The following is a 25,699-nucleotide window of genomic DNA, read 5'->3' as shown; positions in this document are numbered from 1 at the left end:
GAGTTCACAGAGACTTGGAGGTTTGAAGGGGTTGGGGCTGATTATGGATAGATGGATATATTTAGGGGCAGTAATATGGAACACAGAGGGAGAGTTTAGATTAGATTCCCTACAGCATGAGAACAGGCACTTCGGCCCAACAAGTCCACACCAACTCTCGAAAGAGTAATCCACCCAGACCCACTTCTCTCCGACAATGCACCTAACACTATGGACAATTTAGCATGGCAGATTCACCTGATCTGCACATCTTTGGACTTTGGGAGTAAACTGGAACACCTGGAGGAAACTCACGCAGACACAGGGCGGAGGTGCAAACTCCACACAGACAGACAGTCACCGAACGCTGGAATCGAACCTGGGTCCCTGGCACTGTGAGGCACCATCGCTCACCACTGAGCCACCGTGCTGCTCCAAATGGCAGCATTACACAAAGAGAGAGTGTTTGAGGTGCTGGGAAAACTGTAGGGAGTGGACGAGCAAACAGAGATGTGGAGTGCTGCTGTGGCTTGAATAGGGTCTGGAGGTGTTCATATCGGTAAGGAGGTCGGTAGGGTTGGGAGTAGGTTACTGTGGTCGTGTGGTGCTATAGGCCAGGAGGCAGGAGTGTGATCGGACCTGCAGAAGGTTATAGTGATATCATGTTTTCTTGGGGCTTGAGGAAAGTACACAGGTGGGTACTTTGGTCCAGGCTGGAGGATTTTACAGAGACGGGGTTACTGTAAGTATTGTGCAAAACTACAGACATGGGAATTATTGTACTGAGTGCAGGATGAGATTACTGAGATTGGGCATGTTATCGACATTGGAGCAATTTACATACAGGGAGAGTGATCAGCATCGGAGTAGGTTTCAAATATACAGCGGGAATTTGCGAGGGGTGAAGGTTACAGAAATAGGAACATTTCTGGGAATTATGAGCATTCAAGACATTGGCACAAACAAGTTAGACCGAAAGGCATGTTTCTTTGCTGTATGACTATCACACGACAAAAGATAGCGTGAGGAGGGAATATCGAACAGAAAGATCCCAGGTTTCAATACCATCTCCTTGAGGGAGGCCAGCTATCCCCTCTGTTGAACTGATCCTCACGAAGACTGCACAGGCCTGAATTTAGAACTGTCAACTTACTGTATTGACATAGGAAGGCTCAGTACAGCAGAGATGGAAATTATCAAGAGGTGTGGCTTGAGCCTGGGACCATCATGCTCTGTGTTTACCCTTCAACACTGAATCTGTGTCACGTCTTCCAGACCAAAGTTCGATCCCTTAAATGCACTCTGTTCTGTTCACTGTGAGTGATCTTACCTCGCTGCAGGATTTACTGAAGGTTCCAGATCTCACTCTCCATCTCTCTGGCTGACCAACTGTCTTGAGTGTGGTGATGGACAAGACAGGAATTGGGAGTTCTGTTGAATCAAGAGCATCCTGAGTATCTACAGGAGATAGAGAAACAGACAGAATAGGAAATTAGACTGATGCAGTGAGGGTTACTGGCACTGAGAATGGCGCTGAGTCCAATAGAGATCTGCAAAATCCCAGTCTCCATCCCTGGTCTGTGTTGCCTCATCTTCCTGGAGTGGAGAATTCTGTTGGCTCAGTTAATGCTGTCATTCCCTCTGCCTTGTTGCAAATGCATGGCGCGTGTCACTGAGAGAGGGCATTTGAGGGATGGTTAGAGGTCACAGAGTGGGAGAGATGTTTGGGGGCGCGACAATGATGCAGGGTTAAACATAGTTACAGTTGCTACAGAATGTCCGCAGGAGAAAACATTTTATTGTTTGGAGGAAGTTAGAGAGATAAAGCGTCTTTGATTAGACTTCAGAGATAGGGATGTGTGGGGTTGTGGATCGTTACATGGACTATGTTGGTCAGGGCGTAGAAACATTCACAGGATTCCAGGATGTGGTACATTTAGCAACAGTTGTGGGATGTGGAAAATATCACAGTGATAGGGAGGATGGAATGGACTGGAGAATATTACAGTGAAAGAGTGTGTAGTATGGACTGGAGAATGCTGCAAGCACATGGAAGATGATATAAGCTGGAGAATGCTGCAGCAATAGAGAGGAGTATATGGACTGGAGGATGTTGCACGGACAGGGATGAAGTTGTAGACTGGATACAGTTAGAAGGAGAGATGAATTTATGCACTGGAAGGTACATCAGAGAGAGTGAGTGGTGTGCATGCTGCAAGATACGACAGGGATTGGGAAGCTTCTTGAGACTGGAGGAAAGAGTGATAGAGAGTCTTGTGAGAGACCAGATTCACTTATGAGCATAGGATGTGCTACATGAGTAGAGCCTTTTGCTGATATAAATGAGGATAAAATGGCCACAAAGCCGTAACACTTATGCATAGGTATATAGGAACTGAAGGAATTGAAGAGATTGCACAGGCTAGGAGTGTTGTATGCATTGGAGGAGATTAACCTGACAGGGAAGCTTTTAGAGACTCAACAATGTTAGGAACTAATGGTAGTTGCAATGGTGAGAGCAGGTTTCAACAATTCGGAGGATATAGACCTGAAGGAGCTTTGACAGATAGCGATGGTACAGTAAAGGGAATTGTCGTGGCTTCCGTTTCATAAGCAATCCATAAGCACTTAAAACAGCCTGTTTGACATGTGCATTATCTCTCGACCATTCATCAGACAGCGCTGCAAATACTTCACTGGCTCTGCCGACCGGCTTAGACTTAACTAGCATTACCAAGAAGACCTCGGGCCACTCTATCTGTCGATGCAATTTTTCAAATGAAATAAAGAATTCCTTGACAGTAGAGTCACAGGTAGTTAGGATAGCGAAAGCGGTGCTTGGTATGCAATCCTTTATTGATCAGAGTATTGAGTACAGGAGTTGGGAGGTCATGTTGCGGCTGTACAAGACAGTGGTTAGGCCACTTTTGGAATGCTACATGCAACTCTGTTCTGCATCCGATCAGAAGGATTTTGTGAAACATGAAAGAGTCCAGAAAAGATTTACAACAACGTCGCCAGGGATGAGCTAGAGGGAGATTTTGAACAGGTGATGGTTGTTTTTCCTGGAGAGTCGGAGGCTGAGGGTGACCTTATAGAGGTTTATAAAATCAAGAGGGGCATGGATAGGGTAAATAGACAAAGTCTTTCCCCTGGGGTGTGCGAGTCCAGAATTATAGGGCGAGATTTAGGGTGAGAGTAGAAAGATATAAAAGATAAAAAGGTGCAACTTTTTCACGCAGAGGATAATACATCTATGGAATGAGCTGCCAGAGGAAGTGGTGGAGGCTAGTACAATTGCAACAGTTAAAAGGCATCTGGATGGGTAAATGAATAGGAAGGGTTTAGAGGGAGATGGGCCGGGTGCTTGCAGGTGGGACGACATTGGGTTGGGATATCTGATCTGCAGGATGGGACCATGAATGGGTTGTGGAACCTGGAGGATGTCATGATTTGAACCACAGGTAATGTTTGATTGGATCTTTTAGCCAATCTTACAGATGGTACAATTGCAAAATTTAAGAAGCATTTGGATGAATATATGAATAGAAATTTTTAGAGGGAGATAGGCCAGGTACTGGCAAGTGGGACTAGATTGAGTTGGAATGACCTGTCGGCATGGCTGGGTTGGAATGAAGGGTGTGTTTCCATGCTGTGCATCTCTATGACTGTAAGATCGGCTGAATGGTCCAATCAAAAATTACCTGTGGTTCAAATCATAATATCCTCCAGGTTCCACAAGCCATCCTCTGTCCCATCCTTCAGGTTCAATGAATCCCGGAACCTCTAACATTCTGCAAGTCCCACGTCCCTTCCGACATTTGTACCATCTTCCAGGTTCTGCAGCCCTTCATACCTCGGAACATGGCCCAGACTCTCCAACTCCTCCTTCCTCTGCAATGTTCCCCAGAAGGGCACTGGAGGATGGTGGAGGTTACAGAGATATGGAGGGACATCAGGACGGGAGGATTTTGCGTACATTAGGAATATAGGGACTTGAGGAGGTTTCAAAGTTTATGAGTGTTGTAGGGACTGGCGGAACTTACAAAGATAGGGATAGTTTTAGATTGGAGGATTCTGCAGAAAACCTTTAAGTGGTTAAAGGCAGGATTCTTAGCAGTGTGCAGGAACAAAGGCATCCTGTGTCCCTCAGGTTCCCACCCAAGTTGACAGGCTGTTAAGAAGGCGGATGGTGTGTTGGCTTTCATTAGCAGGGGGATTGAATTTAAGAGATGTGAGACTTTAATGCAGCTCTGCAGAACCCCAGTTAGACCACACTTCGAATATTGTGAACAGTTCTGTTCGCTTCATTATAGGGAGGACATGAAAGCTTTAAAGACAGTGCAGAGGAGATTTATCAGGATGCTGCCTGGACTGGAGGGCATGCCCATAGAAGGTCCGTTGTGGAAGCAAGGGCTTTTCTGATCAGAGCGAAGGAGGAAGAATGGTGACTTGTTAGAGGTTTACAAGGGAATGAGAGGCATAGATAGAGTAGATAACGAGAGACTACTTCCCATGGCGAAATGGCTATCACAAGGGGACATAAGTTTAAGGTAATTGGCAGATTCTTGAGATCACACTTTGGAAAGCCTCCCATTTGCCAGTTGTTCCTTTTCCTTCAAACAGACTCACCCAATCGATTAGAATCATAATGTGGAGGTGCCGGTGTCGGACTGGGGATGTACAAAGTTAAACATCAACCGACACTCGGTTCCAGTCCAACCGGTTTATTTGAAAGCACTAGCTTTCAGAGCACTGCTTCTTCATCAGGTGGTTGTGGAGCACAATCTTAAAGGTACAGAATTTATAGCAACAGGATGGCAGTGTCATGGAATATAATATCAAACAAATTTAGTTGAAGCCTTCCATCTGTTACAGTGATCACCAGCGCTTCCAAAGCGAGTTGGATTATAACTGAGCATTGTGCAATTTTAAATTCACGGCATTGACGCTGGCCAGATCCTGCAGAATGGCCCCAAAACTGGCCCTGTTCCAGTTTTTCTCTTCAATCTGTGGACCTGCTGATCTTTTTTCCATAACTATGTTAAATCGGAGACAGTTGTGGGCACTGGACCCAAAGTGCTCTCTGAATGACACTTCAGTCACTTGCCCGACCTCGTTTTCTGAGGGGAGGTCCAGTGTTGCACCTGCCTGAGTAGAGTAGGGCCCTCTGCATATTGATTTAGGAACCTTCCTTGGACACATTGAAAAGTTGCCCTCCGTCCAGGTCTTCTTACACTCTAGGTGGCGCAGTCAATACAGGGAATATTAAAATCTCCAGCCTGCACTCCTCTATTATTCCTATAGTTATCTGCAATCTCTCTACACAGCTTCTCCTCTGGTATCTGTTGGGTTTACAACAGTCTACAATACAGTCCCAACAAAGTGACCACCCCCACCTTCTTCTTTCCAACTTCTAACCATGTGGAATTTTAAATGAATATATGTTTTAAAAATTGGAATTAACAATCCATAAATAAGTAACGATAAAAATCCAAACACTTGACCTTCAGAGAAAGACAACAGTTCACTCTCATGTGGTCTGCACGACATACCCACAGCAAAGTGTTTGCCTCTCAATGACCCTGTGAAATGGGCGAGCCAGCTGCTTAGCTCAAGGGCAGCAAGGGATGGGCAATAAAGGTTCGTCAGCCAGAGACACCCACATCCCATACCTGATTTTTAAAAGAATCCATTCAGATTGGTCCCAGCACAGTTCCAGTGGAACAATGTCCTGGCCAATCATGTTGGTAGATTTACGGACAGGGCTTTAAACTGACAGAGAGGATGCAGGGACAGGCTTCAGGTGAAAGGAGCTTTCCAAATCCAAAGAGAAAACGTGAAGCATCAGAGCAGCATGGGAATGTGACTGAAGACAACAGAAAGGAACAGGATGGGACAAAGTTTAACTAAAACTGTAGATCAGTAAATCCATTTGTCACAGGAAATCGTGGGAACGGCTAAATTATGTTTTTTATTAATGGACAAACTATCTGCAACAAGGTAGTTGGATTTGTGACACAGAGATAAAAGGGATTTAGACACCAGAGAGATGTGGTTACAGGGCGAAAATATGGTGGAACGTAAATATTCAATGGTTCACAGCCTTGTGCAAATTCAGGCAAATGGACGACGCTAACAATAATGGGTAAGAACGGCATTGCAGAGAAAGCATTTGGCATCAGATCATGAAGTAGAGTCAGTCTGAATGTAATTCCTGGCTACTACTTGCTAAGGGCACAAGCAGCAGAACAGTTTTAGACCACCCACCGAACAGCATTTCATGGCTCGTCACTGCAATAAATAGGAATTCATTGGAATGTTTAATACAGGCATGGTGAACATTTAGTGAAATGTCAATATTCGCAACGTCTGGGATAATCACACTGACAACAGTGATATTGGAAGAGGAGTTCAGAGAATTTTTTTCAGTGTTTCTTAGAATAACACATTGTGCAACTGGCTTGGGACGTAACTGTCTCAGAGAGACTGTTGTGTGATAAAACTTAGTGAATGAGTAATGTCACCTGGAGAGATGCTCTGGGAAATTGTGATAAAGTGCAGTTTAAAGAAATATAAAGTTTTAAAGTGCAAAATTGGTGGATAGAATACTTTCACCAGCGGGTGTACCACGGGGATCTGTGCAGGAACCATTCAACATTATTAACTCGGATGTGAAAGCAGAAGATATCAAGAGTAGGTTTACAGATGACATGAAAGGTGAGGGTGTTGTTCACAGTGAGGGGGGTGGTCTCCGTCTGCAGTCCGATGTCGATCGGATGATAATCTAAGCAGAGTTTAGTTCTGATCGAAGTGAGGGAATACTCTGTGGGAGGTACGATAAGCGAAGGACAGACATAATAAACGGTAGGTCTTTGCGCAGTACTGAGGAATACAGGGACCATGGTGGACAAGTCCATAGATCCCTGAAGGTGTCAGCACAGGGAGACAGGGTGGGAAAGGCACCTCAACTGGGAGAGGGAGAGGAACCCATATCCTGGTGGGGTGAATTGCTAGAGCTGCTTGAGAGGATATAACCTAGTCTGGCAGGGTGTTGGACCTTAAATGAACGTAAGGCCAGAAAGAAGATTGAGGCTTGTACACGAGTTAAAGACAGCAATTTCAGCAGACAAGGCAGGCAAGAACATAGCAGGGAAATGGGGGAAAACTGATGATTAAACTGCATTTACTTCAATACAAGGGGCCTGACAGCTAAGGAAGATGAACTCAGGGCATGGATTGGAACATGGGACTGGGATATTATAGTTATTACAGAAACACAGCTGAGGGATGGGCAGAACTGGCAGTTCATTGTTTCAAGGTAGAGATGCTACAGGAAGGGGAGGCAAGAGAGGACGTGTGGTGGTGGGTTTTTATTCCATGAATCATCACAGCAGTCATTAGAGAGGATATTCCTGTGGGATCGCCCAGTGAAGCTCTGTTAGTGGAACTGAGAAATAAGAATGGGTCATCACTTTGATACGATCGGACTGGTGACCCCGAATAATCTGTGGCAGATTGAGGAACAAATATGTTGGGACATCTTAAATATCAACCATAATAATAGGGCTGTTATGGTTGGGGTTTTCCAAACCATAGACTGGGACTGCCAGTGTCCAGTGTTTCCAAGGTAGGAATTTGGAAATTGTCTTCCAGAAAACTGCCAATCAATATGTAAATGGCCTGAAAAGAGAAAGGGGTAAAACCTGACCTCCACTTGGGAATTAATGTAGGGGGAGGGACTGAGGTGTGAGTGGGAAAGCATTTTGCCAAAGGGACCACAGTTCTAGTAGTTTGAAAACAGCTTTGGAAAAGGACAGGCCAGGTCCACAAGTGCAAGTTATAAAATGGAGCCTGACCAATCTTGATCGTATTAGCCATGAACTTTCAAAATGTGATTGGGGAAGGGAATTATTTACAGGGAAAGGGAAGTTTGGCAAGTGGGAATATTTTAAAAGTGAGATAAATTGAGTGATCAGTGCCAGCATTTTCCTGTTTGTGTGCAGGTCAATGCTGACAGCATTCGGAATCACTGGCTGTATATTGTGGGTCTGGTCAAGGAAAAGGGGGCACATGTCAGGTATAGCCAGCTGGATCAAGGGAATCCCTGAGGATATACAGGGGCTGTAGGAATACACTTTGAGTAGAAAACAGGAATTGAGAAAGGCTAAATGAAGTAGCCTCAGCAGAGAAGGAAAGGGAAATCCAAAAGTGATTGTATCAGTATTTTAAGAGTACATAAGTAACTCAGGACAGAATAGTGTCAATTAAAGATCAATGATGCCATCGATGTGTTGAACTGAAGGATATTTGCTAAGATCCTAAACATTTTTTTCATTCCAGAACTTACTGTGGAGAAAGAATGGGGAACTCAGGGAACAAGAGTAATACATTAGACCACAATTGGAGTTCTCTGCAATTCCAGTCTCTCTGCTGCAGGAAGGATGTTGTGAAACTTGAAAGGCCTCAGAAAAGATTAACAAGATATTGCCCGGGTTGTTGCTGAATAAGCTGGGGTTACTGTCACTGGAGAATCGGAGACTGAGGGATGACCTGACAGAGGTTTATATGAACATGAGCGGTATGGATAGGGTAAACAATCAAGGCCTTTTCCCAGAAGTTGGGTAGTCCAAAACTAGAGGACATAGGTTTAAGGTTAGAGGTGAATGGTTTACAGAGGGACTGAAGGAACAGCTTCTTCACACACATGGTGATGCGTGAATGGAATGAGCTGAGAGAGAAAGTAATGGAGACTGATACAATTACAACATTTAAAAGGTATCTGGATGGGCATCTGAACCGTAAGGCTGTAGACGTATATGTTCCAAATGCTGGAAAAGGGAATGGATTTATTTAGATCTTCTGGTAATCCTGGAGGGGTTGGGGACTGAAGGGTCTTTTTCTATGCTGTATATCTCTATGACTTGAAAAGAGTGCATGCTATTGAAGAGGTGGTGCTGGAGGTTTTAAAACACAAAGCTATGGCAAGTCCCAGAACCTGATTAAGTGTATCACAGGACACTGCGGGATGCTTGTGAAGAAATTGTGGAGCCCGAGCAAAGGTATGTGTCCTACTGACAGCCACGTGTGATGGGCTGGCAGGCTGGAGGGTGGCATCGTGGACAGTGAAGGAGGTTTTCTGAGATTACAAAGGGATCTTGATGAAGGGAGTGAATGGGCTGGAAAACTAGAGATGGAATTCAATCTGAATAAATACGAGGTAATGCATTTTGTCAAACAAAAAAGGGTAGAGCTTATACAATTAATGTTCGGGCCTCGGTTAGTGTTTTAGAGCAGAGGGCCCTCCGGGTTCAGGTACATAATTCTTGAAGTTGACATCAAAGGATGGATGAGACAGTGCTTGGCATGCCTGACTATTGCTCAGTCCATTGAGTGGATGATTTGGGACGTCATGTTGGGATTGAACAGACATTTGTGAGGCCTGTTCTGCAATACTCTGTCCAGTTCTGGTCACCCAGTTAACAGGGAGGATATTATTAAGCTGCAGGGCATTCAGAAGAGATTTACCAGGATATTGCTGGGCATGGAAGGCTTGAGTTCGGAAAAATGGCTGGATAGGCTGAGTCTTTTTTCACTGGAGCCTGGAGGTTGAGACAAGATGCTATAAAGGTTTATAGGAAAAAAAGTGATTTATAGATCAATTTAATGGTAGTTGCCTTTTCCTCAGGATGGGGGAGTCTCAAGAGGAGGGGCCACATTTTTAAGGTTAGAGCAGAGAGATGTTCAAAAAAAAGATATGGGGCAATTTGCTACACAGAGGGTGGTTTGAGTGTGGAATGAACTTCCTGAGAAAGGGTTTGATGTGGGTACAATTACAACATTTAAAAGATATTTGGATAAACTGGTGAATAGGGAAGGGTTGGAGTGATATGGGCCAGCAACAGGCAGCTGGGAAGAGTTTCGTTTTAGATTATGGTGGGTATCAACTGAAGGGTCAGTTTCCATGCTGTATGGCTCTATGACAAGAATATGGTTTGATTCCATTATTGAAGAAAGGATCAGGGCTGGGTCCACTGATGTGCATCATCGACAAAAATGATTTGGTTGAAAATATAGGAGTGATTGTGTGAAAGTTTGTTGATGGTCAAATGAATGGTGTAGTGGGCAGTAAATACGGTTATCAAAGGGGATCGTGACCAACTGGGCCAGTGGACCAAGGAATGAAAGATGGAGATTAATTCAGGTGTTGGATTTTGTTAAGACAAACCAGGGAGGACTAATACAGTTAATGGAAGGGCTCTGGCTAGGGTTGTTGAACAGAGAGAGAGAGACCAGGGGGTGCAAGTTACATTGTTCCTGGGAAGTGGCATACCAGGTGGACAGGGTGGGGAAAGCGACATTTGGCACATTTGCCGATATTTGCCAGCACTTTGTTACATACGTTGGATATATTTGTCACATTGTCCTAAATATTTCCCTTGGGCAGAGCAGGCCACGGGGTGACCCTAAGAATCGTGAATAACCAAGGGTGGGTGAGTCCAAAAGTAGAAGATATAAACAGGAGGTGAGAGAGCAAGGATTTAAAGAGGGAGCTGAGGGGGAACATTACCCACAGAGGATGGTGCAGAGATGGAACAGACTGCCTCAGGCACATCGGAGAAACCAGAACAATTATAGCATGGAAAAGACATTTGGGCAGGTACATGGAGAGTAGAGGGTTTGAAGAGATAAGGGCCAAATGCAGGCAAATAAGATTCATTCAGTTTAAGTAACATGGGCAGCATTGAAGAGTTGGACCATAGGTTCTGTTTCCGTGCTGTATCACTCTGTATGCAGCTAAAGAGAATTAGTGTACCAAAATAAGGCCTGTTGTAGACACTGAAACAAGTTACAGCGATGGGGATGGTAGTCTGGAATGCAGTACGTCTCAAATATGTGGAGGGACTATCGGGAATGGAGCAGGTTACAGGGACAGCTCCTGTTATAGGAGTTAAAAATGACTGAAGACACTGGTGCACAAGCCATGCCATAGATACAGTGTTGCAGAGTAGTGAGTCTTAGTACAGTGTTGGAGGGAGAATACAGAACAGAAAGATCCCAGGCAGCATTCCCAACCTCTCGTCGGAGGCCTACTCTCCCCTCTGTTGTCCTGATGCCCACTAAGACAGCGCAGACCTGGAATGATAACTCTGATCACTCTCAGTGCAACATAAGTTAAAGTAGACGTGGTGATTGAGCCTGGGGTGTGTCTATACTGTGCTCCCCATCCAGCACTGTATCTGTGGCATGTCCTGTTATCGATGTCTGGAGCTTTCTCATTGCTCCCTGCTCTGTGCACTGTGAGTGATCTTACCTCACTGCAGGATTTATTGAAGGCTCCAGATCTCCCTTCCCTTTGTCTCTCTGGCTGACCAACCATCTTCAGTGAGGTGATGGATGAGACACACAGCAGTTGGGAAGTCTATTGAGTCAGCAACTTCCTGAGTACCTACAGGAGACAGAGAGATAGACAGAATGGGAAATTAGACTGATGCAGTGAGGGTTACATAAGGAGAATGGGAATGAGCCCAAACAGATATCTGGAAAATCCCAAACTCCATCCATGGCCTGTGCTGTTGCGTCTCTCTGGAGTGGAGAATTCTGTTGGCTCAGGATGTGGAGCAACTGCAAGAGTGAAAGACACTGATAGTGGCAGCAATTGACCCACACAGAGAGGGATACCACATGGACAGCGACTAAGTGATGTCACTGGAGTGCTGGAAGACTTCAGGATCACACAGTCATGTTGGAAGAATGGGTTTAGCTTCATGTATCAGTGCTCAGGGATGAGCAACCAGTGAGCGGGTGAAGTGATGGCCTAGTAACATTATTGTTAGGGCATTTATCCAAAATCTCAGCTAATGTTCAGGGGAGACAGGTTTGAATCCCATCATAAGATATGGTAGAATTTAAAATCAATAATTTTAAAAATAGCAATAAACAATCATGAAACCATTGCTGATGTACAAATATCACAATCCCTAAGACTAGATTCCATACAGTGTGGAAACAGGCCTTTCGGCCCAACCAGTCCACGTCAACACTCCGAAGAGTAACCCACTCAGCCCCATCACCCTCGACCTAATACACCTAACATTATGGGCAATTTAGCATGGCCAATTCGCCTGACCTACGCGCCTTTGGGAGGAAACCAGAGCATCGGAAGGCAATTCACGCAGACACAGGGACAATGTGCAAATTCCAAACAGTCGCCTGGGGCTGGAATCGAACCTGGGGCCCTGGTACTGTGAGGCAGAAGTGCTAATTACTGAGACACTTTGCCGCCCACTTGTCCTTTCGACAACGAGATCTGATCATCCTCACGTGGTCTGCATGACATACCCACAGCAACGTGTTTGTCTCTCAATGACCCTCTGAAATGGCCGAGCACGTTACTCAGCTCATGGGCAGCTAGGGCTGGGCAAGAAAGGCTGGTCAGCCAGAGACACCCACATCCCCTCCCTGATTTATAAAAAAAAAATCCATTAGGATGGTCCCACTGGAACTGTGCCGGGAACAGTATCCTGGATAATCATGTCAGTAGGTTTAAGGACAGGGCTTTAAACTGACAGAGAGGATGCAGGGACAGGGTTCAGGTCAAAGGAGCTTTCCAAATCCAAAGAGAAAAGGTGGAGCATCGGAACAGCATGGGAATGTGGCCATAGACAAGCAGGAAAGAACAGAATGGGTCAGCGATTCACCAAAACTGCACATCAGTGAATAGGTTTGTGATCGGAAATCGTGGGAAAGAGTAAATTATGCTTTTTTTGAATGGACGAAGTCTCATCAATAAGGAAGATGAATTTCTGACACAGAGATAGAAGAAATTTAGACACCAGAGAGATGTGGTTACAGGGCGAATAAAAGGTGGACATAAATATTCAATGGTTCACAACCTTGTGCAAATTCAGGCAAAATGGACGACGCTAACAATAATGCGTAAGAAAGGTCATTGAGAGACAGTGAAAGCATTTGGCATCAGATCATGAAGTGGAGTCAGTCTGAACATACATTATGGCTACTACTTGCCAAGGACACAAGCAGCAGAACAGTTTTAGTCACCGAACAGTATTCCATTGCTCATCACTGCATTACACAGGAACTGATTGGAATTTTTTGACAAACACATTGTGATAATTTTGGAAAACTTCAATATTTATATAATCTGGGACAATCACACGGTCAACATTGATATTGGAAGAGGAGTTCGGTTTTTTTTCAGTGTTTCTTTGAAGAACACATTGTGCAACCGTTAAGGGACATAACTATCGCAGAGAGACCGTGTAATGAAACTTAGTGAATGAGTAATGTCACCTGGAGAGATCCTTCGGGAAATTGTGATAAAGTGCGGTTTAAAGAAATATAAAGTTTTAAAGTGAATCAAACAAAGGACAAGCTACAACTAGAAACAAAAATAGCCAATTACATGAGTTTGAGAGGAGAACTGACCAAGATAAAAAGGCTAAACAGACAGAAACATGTGTCTGTAAATAAACAGTGGAAAACATTTGAAGGAACAGTGTAAATCACTCAACAGAAGGACACTCCATTGAAACAGTATAAACGTCAGCAAGAAATCCCCACTGGTCCCTCACTCAGGACAAAAGGGATCATACTAGATTGTAAGGCTGAGAAGATCACCACAAAGTACTTAAAATCCTGAAGTGAGAGAGTGTTTTAGGAGTAGATGTTGATGGATTGGAATGGGTCTGCTCGGAGGAGGAGGGCTGTGGGAAGGGGAACCACGGTCAGGGTTTATTGACCCGATAGGAACAGGGAGAGGTGAAAGTGCTGGAGGTGGTGAGAGTATCAGAGAGAGTGGTCAGGGTCTGAACGGTGTTACAAAGCCAATACGGATTGCTGCAGCTGGAGGAGTTTGCAGTGGTAGGGAGGGACATATGTATTTGTATTTATTCATTCATGGGATGTGGATGTCACTGCCTAAACCAACATTCTTTGACCCCACTGCTAATTACCCAGAGGTTAGCTCAAAGTCGGCCATATTGCTGTGGGTCTGGAGTCACATGTCGGCCAGACCAGGTTAGAATATTTGATGTTCTTCCCTAAAGGAGGTTAGTGAACTAGATGAGTTCTTCCTACTGATCAACAATATTTTAATGGTGGCCCCACCAATGTCTTTTACAGCCACAACATGACATCCCAACTACTACTCTTAATGCTCTCTCCAATGAAGGTAACCATCCCAAATGCCTGCTTCACCAGCCTGTCTCCCTGTGACGCCACTTTCAAAGAATTGTGTACCTGCATCCCTGGGTCACTGATGACAACACTACCCAGGGCCCGAACATTAACTGTACAAGTCCCACCCTGGTTGGTTTAACCAAAATGGAACACCCACACCTTTATCTAATTAAACTCCATCTGCTATTCTTGAGCACACTATCCCAGCAGTACTGTTAGTCTTGTGTATTATATATAATCTTCTCCACTCACCACTTTACCACGAATTCAGTGTCACCCATGATGCTTACTTACCAGGAAACCAATATTCCCATTCAAACCATTTCTCCAAATAACAAACAACAGTGGGCCCACTACACCGCTGGTCACATACCTCCAGTCAGAAAAACATGTCCCCCTTCACCCACTTGTCTCCTACCATCAAGCAACTTTTGTATCCAGTTCACTAGCTCCTCCTGAATGCCATTTTTTTGCACTGATCTGAGCTTCTTACCCAGTTTACCACACAGAACACAGAACAGTTCAGCCCAAGACACTTCGGACATGATTTCATGCAAACCATTTATCGAACTGTAAGATCAAACTAACCTACATACCCTTCATTTTACTACTATCCATGTATCTGTCCAAGAGTCTATTAAATGTCCCGGATGTATCTAATTTTACTCCCACCATTGGCAGTCCATCCAACCACCTACCATTCTCTATCTTCTGATCCATCCTCCAATCACCTTAAAATTACACCGCGTCGTAATAGCCATTTATGCCATAGGAGGAAAATTCTCTGACTATTCACTCTCTCTGTGCCTCGCATCACCTTGTTCACCTCTACCGGGTCGCCCCGCCCCCTTTTTCACTCCAATGAGAAAAGCCTTAGCCCTCTCAACATTTCTTCATAAGAAATGCTCTCCATTCCAGGCAGCATCCTGGTATATCTCCTGGGTACGCTCTCTAAAACTTGTACATTTTTCCTGTAAAGACGGGACCAGAATTGAACACAATATTCCAAGTGTGGTCTCACCAGGATGCTATATAGATGCAGTAAAATCTCATGGCTCTTAAAATCGATCCCCTTGCTAAGGAAAGCCAACGCAACATAAGCCTTTTTAACAAACCTACCAACGTGCGTGGTGATTTTGACATGGACCCCATGACCTCTCTGTTCCTCCACACTGCCAAGTATTCTGCCTTTCACCCTGTATTCTGTATTCAAATTCGACCTTCCAGAATGAATCACTTCACACTTTTCCAGATTGAACTCCATCTGCCACTTCCAGCCCAGCTCTGCGTCCTGTCAATGTCCCATTGCAACCTACAACAGCCCTCCACATTCCCCACCACTCCCACCAACCTTCAGGTGATTGGCAAACTTACTAACCCACTCTCCAACATCCACATCCAAGTTATTTATAAAAATCACTGAGAGCAGAGTCCCAGAGCTGATTGTTACAGAACGCCACTGGTCACTGAGTTCCAGGCTCAATACTGTCCGTCTGCTGCCATACTCTGTCTACTCTGGGCCATCCAATCCTGTATCCAGACAGACAGATTTCCCTGTATTCAAAATCATCCTTCTTTTCTGAATGAGCCATCAACATATTCTGCCATATCCTCAAAGAATTCAATATTGTCTGTGAGGCATGACCTGCCCCTCACAAACCCTTACTGACTGTCTCTAATTTAACTATGGTTTCACAAATAGTCATAAATCCTGTCTTTATAATCCTCGCCAATAATCTGCACACCACAGACATTCGACCAAATCTGTAATTCCCAGAATTCTACCTCCGTAACATGGCTCGGACTTTACAAATCTTCCATCCTCTGCCATGTTCCCCAGAAGGGCACTGGAGGGTGGTGGGGATTACAGAGTCAGGGAGGGATATCAGGACAGGAGGATTTTGCAGACATTAGGAGGGTTGCAGTGCCAAAAGGAGACTTCAGTAATTGTGAGGTTTCATGGTGATGAAGGCATTTGAGGAGGGAGGGAGGGAGGATTGTAGGGAAATGAGAGGATTCACAGTTTAGGTGTTTTGTTAGGACTGCAAGTAGTTACTGAGTTGGGGAGGGTGTAAGCACTGGTGGATATTACAGAAACATGTGGTTTTAGTTGCAATGGCAGGAAGAGGATTCAGGAAGCAGGAGAGTATGGGGTCGGAACGAGGTTACACAGAGAAGAAGGACCATAGACCCACAGGAGGTTACAGAAATGTGGAGAGCTATAGGGCCTGCAGGAGTTCATGGAGTTGGCAATGTTGGGAGCGATGGGTAAGTTTACAGGGATAAGGATGTTTGTAGGACAGGACTGGATCACCGACAGGGAGTGTGTTAGGGAGCTGAGCAGATTACAGAGATAAAGATGTTTGTATCGACTGGAAGAACAAACAGAAATATGCAGGGGAGTCGTGACTGGAGATGATAATGGATTTTAGGGAAGGCTTAGATTCTAGGGGTTATGGAGGTTGTGGAATCTGGATTTCGTTTCAGAGATTGGGATAGTAATTTTGGTTCGAGACAGTTTCACAGATAAGGGAGCACAGCACAAACAGGAGGAAGTTGTAGGGGAGGGTGACGTTTAAACAGATAGTGGTGTAAGAGGTGGACAAGGTTATGGAGATGGGTAGATGGTGGAGACACAGGAGGAGCTTACATTGACAAGGGTGGGAGGAGGGTGTTAAATAGATAGTGGGTTTTGTGGGAACTGGATTGGGAGATGCACAGGCATGGAGTGAGTTCGACAGATCAGGATTACTGCAGAGCCCTGAGAGGATTAGACAACGAGGAAGCTTACATCAGCAAGGAGTGTTTTAGAGTCTGGAGGAGATTACAGTGTTAAGGAGAATATTGGGGATCAGACCAGGTTTAAGAGACGGCGATGGTTGACAGGGCTGGACAATAACCAGAATAGAATCGCGATAGCGTGCAACCAGGCAATTCGGCACAACCAGTCCATTCCAAAACTCTGAAGAGCATCTGACCCAGAGCGACCCCTCTACCTATGCATTAAACCCTGCATTTCTCGTGGTGAACTTACTTAAACCACACATTCCTGACTACCACAGTAAATTTATGATGGCCAATCCACTGATGGTGCAAATTTTGGACACACACAGCAAGGCAGCGACACGCAACCACACACAGTGAGGGAGATACCCGCAGACACACAGCGAGGGAAGGACATGCACACACACACACACACACAGTGAGGGGGCACGCAGACACACAGTGAGGGAAAGACATGCACACACACACAGTGAAGGGGATACACACAGACACACAGTGAGGGAAGGACATGGACACACACACACACAGTGAGGAGGATACACACAGACACACAGCGAGGGAAGGACGTACAAACACACACAGTGAGGGGGATACACAGACACACAGCGAGGGAAGGACATGCAAACACACACAGCGAGGGGGATACACACAGACACACAACGAGGGAAGTAAATACAAACACACACAGTGAGGGGGATACACGGTCACATAGCGAGGGAAGGACATACAAACACACACAGTGTGGGGCATACACACAGACATACAACGAGGGAAGGACATGCAAACACACAAAATGAGGGGGACATACACAGACACACAGCGAGGGAAGGACATACAAACACACACAGTGAGGGGGATACACACAGACATACAACGAGGGAAGGACACGCAAATACACAAAATGAGGGGGATATACGCAACACACAGCGAGGGAAGGACATTCACATACACACAGTCATGGCGATACAAATAGACACATATCGAGGGAAGGACATGCACACACACTCTCACACAGTGAGGGGGATACACGCAGACACACGAGAGAAAGACATGCAAACACACACAATGAGGGGGATACACGCAGACACACAGCGAGGGAAGGACATGCAAACACACACAGTGAGGGGGATACACACAGACACACAGCGAGGGAAGGACATGCACACACACACACACAGTGAGGGGGAGACACGCGGACACACAGCGAGGGAAGGACATACAAACTCAAACAGTGAGGGGGATACACACAGAAACACAGCGAGGGAAGGACATGCACACACACACAGTGAGGGGGATACACACAGACACACAGCGAGGGAAGGACATACACACACACACACAGTGAAGGGGATACACGCAGACACACAGCGAGGGAAGGACATGCAAACACACACAGTGAGGGGTTTACGCACAGACACACAGCGAGGCAAGGACATGCACACACACACACAGTGAGGTGGATACACGCAGACACACAGCGAGGGAAGGACATACAAACACACACAGTGAGGGGGATACACACAGACACACAGCGAGGGAAGGACACGCACACACACAGTGAGGGGATACACACAGACACACAGGGAGGGAAGGACATGCACACACACACACAGTGCAGGGGAGACACGTAGACGCATAGCGAGGGAAGGACATGCAAACACACAAAATGAGGGGGATATACACAACACACAGCGAGGGAAGGACATTCACACACACACAGTGAGGGGGATACACACAGACACACAGCGAGGGAAGGACATGCACACACACACAGTGAGGGGGATACACACAGACACACAGCGAGGGAAGGACATACACACACACACACAGTGAAGGGGATACACGCAGACACACAACGAGGGAAAGACATGCAAACACACACAATGAGGGGGATACACGCAGACACACAGCGAGGGAAGGACATGCAAACACACACAGTGAGGGGGATACACAGAGACACACAGCGAGGGAAGGACATGCACACACACACTCACACAGTGAGGGGGATACACGGAGAAACACAGCGAGGGAAGGACAGACAAACACACACAGTGAGGGGGATACACGCAGACACATAGCGAGGGAAGGACATACAAACACACACAGTGAGGGGGATACACACAAAGATACAACGAGGTAAGGACATGCAAACACACAAAATGAGGGGGATACACAGAGACACACAGCGAGGGAAGGACATGCACACACACACTCACACAGTGAGGGGGATACACGGAGAAACACAGCGAGGGAAGGACAGACAAACACACACAGTGAGGGGGATACACGCAGACACACAGCGAGGGAAGGACATGCAAACACACACAGTGAGGGGGATACACACAGATATACAACGAGGGAAGGACATGCAAATACACAAAATGAGGGGGATATACACAGACAGACAGCGAGGGAAGGACATGCACACACACACAGTGAGGGGGATACACGCTGACACACAGCGAGGGAAGGACATGCACACACACACACAGTGAGGGGGATATACACAGACACACAGCGAGGGAAGGACATGCACACACACACAGTGGGGGGATACACACAGCGAGGGAAGGAAATGCAGACACACACACACACACACACACAATGAGGGGGATACACGCAGATACATAGCGAGGGAAGGACATACAAACACACACAGTGAGGGGGATACACACAAAGATACAACGAGGGAAGGACATGCAAACACACAAAATGAGGGGGATACACAGAGACACACAGCGAGGGAAGGACATGCATACACACACTCACACAGTGAGGGGGATACACGGAGCAACACAGCGAGGGAAGGACATGCACACACACACCCACACCCACACAGTGAAGGGGATACACGCAGACACACAGCGAGGGAAGGACATACAAACACACCCAGTGAGGGGGAAACATGCAGACACGCAACGAGGGAAAGACATGCAAACACACACAGTGAGGGGGATACACGCAGACACACAACGAGGGAAAGACATGCACACACACACACAGTGAGGGGGATACACACAGACACACAGCGAGGGAAGGACATGCACACACACACAGTGGGGGGATACACACAGCGAGGGAAGGACATGCACACACACACACACACACACGCACACACAGTGAGGGGGATACACGCAGACACACAGCGAGGGAAGGACATGCAAACACACACAGTGAGGGGGATACACACAAAGATACAACGAGGGAAGGACATGCAAACACACACAGTGAGGGGGATACACGCAGACACACAGCGAGGGATGACATGCACACACACACACACAGTGAGGGGCATACACGCAGACACGCAACGAGGGAAAGACATGCAAACACACACAATGAGGGGGATACAACGCAAAGATACAACGAGGGAAGGACATGCAAACACACAAAATGAGGGGGATACACAGAGACACACAGCGAGGGAAGGACATGCACACACACACTCACACAGTGAGGGGGATACACGGAGAAACACAGCGAGGGAAGGACAGACAAACACACACAGTGAGGGGGATACACGCAGACACACAGCGAGGGAAGGACATGCAAACACACACAGTGAGGGGGATACACACAGATATACAACGAGGGAAGGACATGCAAATACACAAAATGAGGGGGATATACACAGACAGACAGCGAGGGAAGGACATGCACACACACACAGTGAGGGGGATACACGCTGACACACAGCGAGTGAAGGACATGCACACACACACACAGTGAGGGGGATACACACAGACACACAGCGAGAGAAGGACATGCACACACACACAGTGGGGGGATACACACAGCGAGGGAAGGACATGCACACACACACACACACACGCACACACAGTGAGGGGGATACACGCAGACACACAGCGAGGGAAGGACATGCAAACACACACAGTGAGGGGGATACACACAAAGATACAACGAGGGAAGGACATGCAAACACACACAGTGAGGGGGATACACGCAGACACACAACGAGGGAAAGACATGCACACACACACTCACACAGTGAGGGGGATACACGGAGAAACACAGCGAGGGAAGGACAGACAAACACACACAGTGAGGGGGATACACAGAAACACAGCGAGGGAAGGACATGCAAACACACAAAGTGAGGGGGATACACACAGACAAAAAGCGAGGGAAGGACATGGTCACACACACAGTGAGGGGGATACACATGGACACGCAGCGAGGGAAGGACATACAAACACTCACAGTGAGGGGGATACACACAGCGAGGGAAGGACATGCACACACATACACAGTGAGGGGGATACACACATACACACAGCGAGGGAAGGACATGCACACACACACAGTGGGGGGATACACACAGCGAGGGAAGGACATGCACACACACACACACACACACACACACACACACACACAGTGGGGGGGATACACGCAGACACACAGCGAGGGAAGGACATACAAACACACCCAGTGAGGGGGAAACATGCAGACACACAGCGAGGGAAGGACATGCACACACACACAGTGGGGTGGATACACGCAGACACACAGCGAGGGATGACATGCACACACACACACACAGTGAGGGGCATACACGCAGACACGCAACGAGGGAAAGACATGCAAACACACACAATGAGGGGGATACACGCAAAGATACAACGAGGGAAGGACATGCAAACACACAAAATGAGGGGGATACACAGAGACACACAGCGAGGGAAGGACATGCACACACACACTCACACAGTGAGGGGGATACACGGAGAAACACAGCGAGGGAAGGACAGACAAACACACACAGTGAGGGGGATACACGCAGACACATAGCGAGGGAAGGACATACAAACACACACAGTGAGGGGGATACACACAAAGATACAACGAGGGAAGGACATGCAAACACACAAAATGAGGGGGATACACAGAGACACACAGCGAGGGAAGGACATGCACACACACACTCACACAGTGAGGGGGATACACGGAGAAACACAGCGAGGGAAGGACAGACAAACACACACAGTGAGGGGGATACACGCAGACACACAGCGAGGGAAGGACATGCAAACACACACAGTGAGGGGGATACACACAGATATACAACGAGGGAAGGACATGCAAATACACAAAATGAGGGGGATATACACAGACAGACAGCGAGGGAAGGACATGCACACACACACAGTGAGGGGGATACACGCTGACACACAGCGAGGGAAGGACATGCACACACACACACAGTGAGGGGGATATACACAGACACACAGCGAGGGAAGGACATGCACACACACACAGTGGGGGGATACACACAGCGAGGGAAGGAAATGCAGACACACACACACACACACACACAATGAGGGGGATACACGCAGATACATAGCGAGGGAAGGACATACAAACACACACAGTGAGGGGGATACACACAAAGATACAACGAGGGAAGGACATGCAAACACACAAAATGAGGGGGATACACAGAGACACACAGCGAGGGAAGGACATGCACACACACACTCACACAGTGAGGGGGATACACGGAGCAACACAGCGAGGGAAGGACATGCACACACACACCCACACCCACACAGTGAGGGGGATACACGCAGACACACAGCGAGGGAAGGACATACAAACACACCCAGTGAGGGGGAAACATGCAGACACGCAACGAGGGAAAGACATGCAAACACACACAGTGAGGGGGATACACGCAGACACACAACGAGGGAAAGACATGCACACACACACACAGTGAGGGGGATACACACAGACACACAGCGAGGGAAGGACATGCACACACACACAGTGGGGGGATACACACAGCGAGGGAAGGACATGCACACACACACACACACACACGCACACACAGTGAGGGGGATACACGCAGACACACAGCGAGGGAAGGACATGCACACACACACACACACACACACACACACACACACACACACACGCACAGTGAGGGGGTTACACAGACACACAGCGAGGGAAGGACATGCTAACACACACAGTGAGTGGGATACACACAAACACACAGCGAGGAAAGGACATACAAACACACACAGTGAGGGGGATGCACGCAGACACACAGCGAGGGAAGAACAAGCAAACACACACAGTGAGGGGGATACACACAGATATACAACGAGGGAAGGACATGCAAATACACAAAATGAGGGGGATATACACAGACACAGAGCGAGGGAAGGACATGCACACACATACAGTGAGGGGGATATACACAGTCACACAGCGAGGGAAGGACATGCACACACACACACACACACACACACACAGAGACAGTGAGGGGGATACACGCAGACACACAGCGAGGGAAGGACATACAAACACACACAGTGAGGGGGATACACACAGACACACAGCGAGGGAAGTACATGCACATACACACAGTGAGGGGGATATACACAGACACACAGCGAGGGAAGGACATGAACACACACAGAGTGAGGGGGATACACACAGACACACAACGAGGGAAAAACATGCAAACACACACAATGAGGGGGATAGACGCAGACACACAGCGAGGGAAGGACATGCAGACACACACAGTGAGGGGTATACATACAGACACATAGCGAGGGAAGGACATGCACACACACACACACACACACACAGTGAAGGGGATACACGCAGACACACAGCGAGGGAAGGACAGACAAACACACACAGTGAGGGGGTTACACAGACACACAGCGAGGGAAGGAAATGCAAACACACAAAGTGAGGGGGATACACACAGACACACAGCGAGGGAAGGACATGCACACACACAGTGAGGGGGATACACACAGACACACAGCGAGGGAAGGACATGCACACACACAGTGAGGGGGATACACACAGACACACAACGAGGAAAAGACATACAAACAAACACAGTGAGGGGGATACACGCAGACACACAGAGGGGGAAGGACATACAAACACACATAGTGAGGCGGATATACACAGACACACAACGAGGGAAAGACATGCAAACACACACAATGAGGGGGATGTACACGGACACACAGCGAGTGAAGGACATGCACACACACACAGAGTGAGGGGGATACACACAGACACACAACGAGGGAAAGACATGCAAACACACACAACGAGGGGGATACACACAGACACATAGCGAGGGAAGGACATGCACACACACACACACACAGTGAAGGGGATACACGCAGACACACAACGAGGGAAGGACAGACAAACACACACAGTGAGGGGGTTAAACAGACACACAGTGAGGGAAGGACATGCAAACACACACAGTGAGGGGGATACACACAGACACACAACAAGGGAAAGACATGCAAACACAGACAATGAGGGGGATACACGCAGACACACAGCGAGGGAAGTACATGCACACACACACAGTGAGGGGGATACACGCAGACACACAGCGAGGGAAGGACATGCAAATACAAAAAATGAGGGGGATATACACAGACACACAGCGAGGGAAGGACATGCACACACACACAGTGAGGGGGATACACGCAGACACACAGCGAGGGAAGGACATGCAAACACACACACACACACACACACGCACACACAGTGAGGGGGATTCACGCAGACACACAGCGAGGTAAGGACATGCAAACACACACAGTGAGGGGGATCCACACAGACACACAGCGAGGTAAGGACATGCAAACACACACAGTGAGGGGGATACACACAGACACACAGCGAGGGAAGGACACGCACACACACACACAGTGAGGGGGATACACGCAGACACACAGCGAGGGAAGGACATACAAACACACACAGTGAGGGGGATACACACAGACACACAGCGAGGGAAGGACATACAAACACACACAGTGAGGGGGATACACACAGACACACAGCGAGGGAAGGACATACAAACACACACAGTGAGGGGGATACACAGACACATAGCGAGGGAAGGAAATACAAACACACACAGTGAGGTGGATACACACAGACACACAGCGAGGGAAGGATATGCACACACACACTCACACAGTGAGGGGGATACACGCAGACACACAACGAGGGAAAAGCATGAAAACACACACAGTGAGGGGGATACACACAGACACACAGCGAGGGAAGGACATGCACACACACACAGTGGGGGGATGCACACAGACACACAGCGAGGGAAGGACATACAAACACACACAGTGAGGGGGATACACACAGACACACAGCGAGGGAAGTACATGCACACACACACAGTGAGGGGGATACACGCAGACACACAGCGAGGGAAGGACATACAAACACACACAGTGAGGGGGATGCACACAGACACACAGCGAGGTAAGGACATGCAAACACACACAGTGAGGGGGATACACACAGACACACAGCGAGGGAAGGACACGCACACACACACACAGTGAGGGGGATACACGCAGACACACAGCGAGGGAAGGACATACAAACACACACAGTGAGGGGGATACACACAGACACACAGCGAGGGAAGGACATACAAACACACACAGTGAGGGGGATACACACAGACACACAGCGAGGGAAGGACATACAAACACACACAGTGAGGGGGATACACAGGCACATAGCGAGGGAAGGAAATACAAACACACACAGTGAGGGGGATACACACAGACACACAGCGAGGGAAGGATATGCACACACACACTCACACAGTGAGGGGGATACACGCAGACACACAACGAGGGAAAAGCATGAAAACACACACAGTGAGGGGGATACACACAGACACACAGCG

This window comes from Chiloscyllium punctatum, chromosome 28 (genome assembly GCF_047496795.1).
Source record: "Chiloscyllium punctatum isolate Juve2018m chromosome 28, sChiPun1.3, whole genome shotgun sequence".
Taxonomy (NCBI): domain Eukaryota; kingdom Metazoa; phylum Chordata; class Chondrichthyes; order Orectolobiformes; family Hemiscylliidae; genus Chiloscyllium; species Chiloscyllium punctatum.
The sequence above is the reverse complement of the archived record's forward strand: the minus strand, read 5'-3'. Positions refer to the sequence as shown.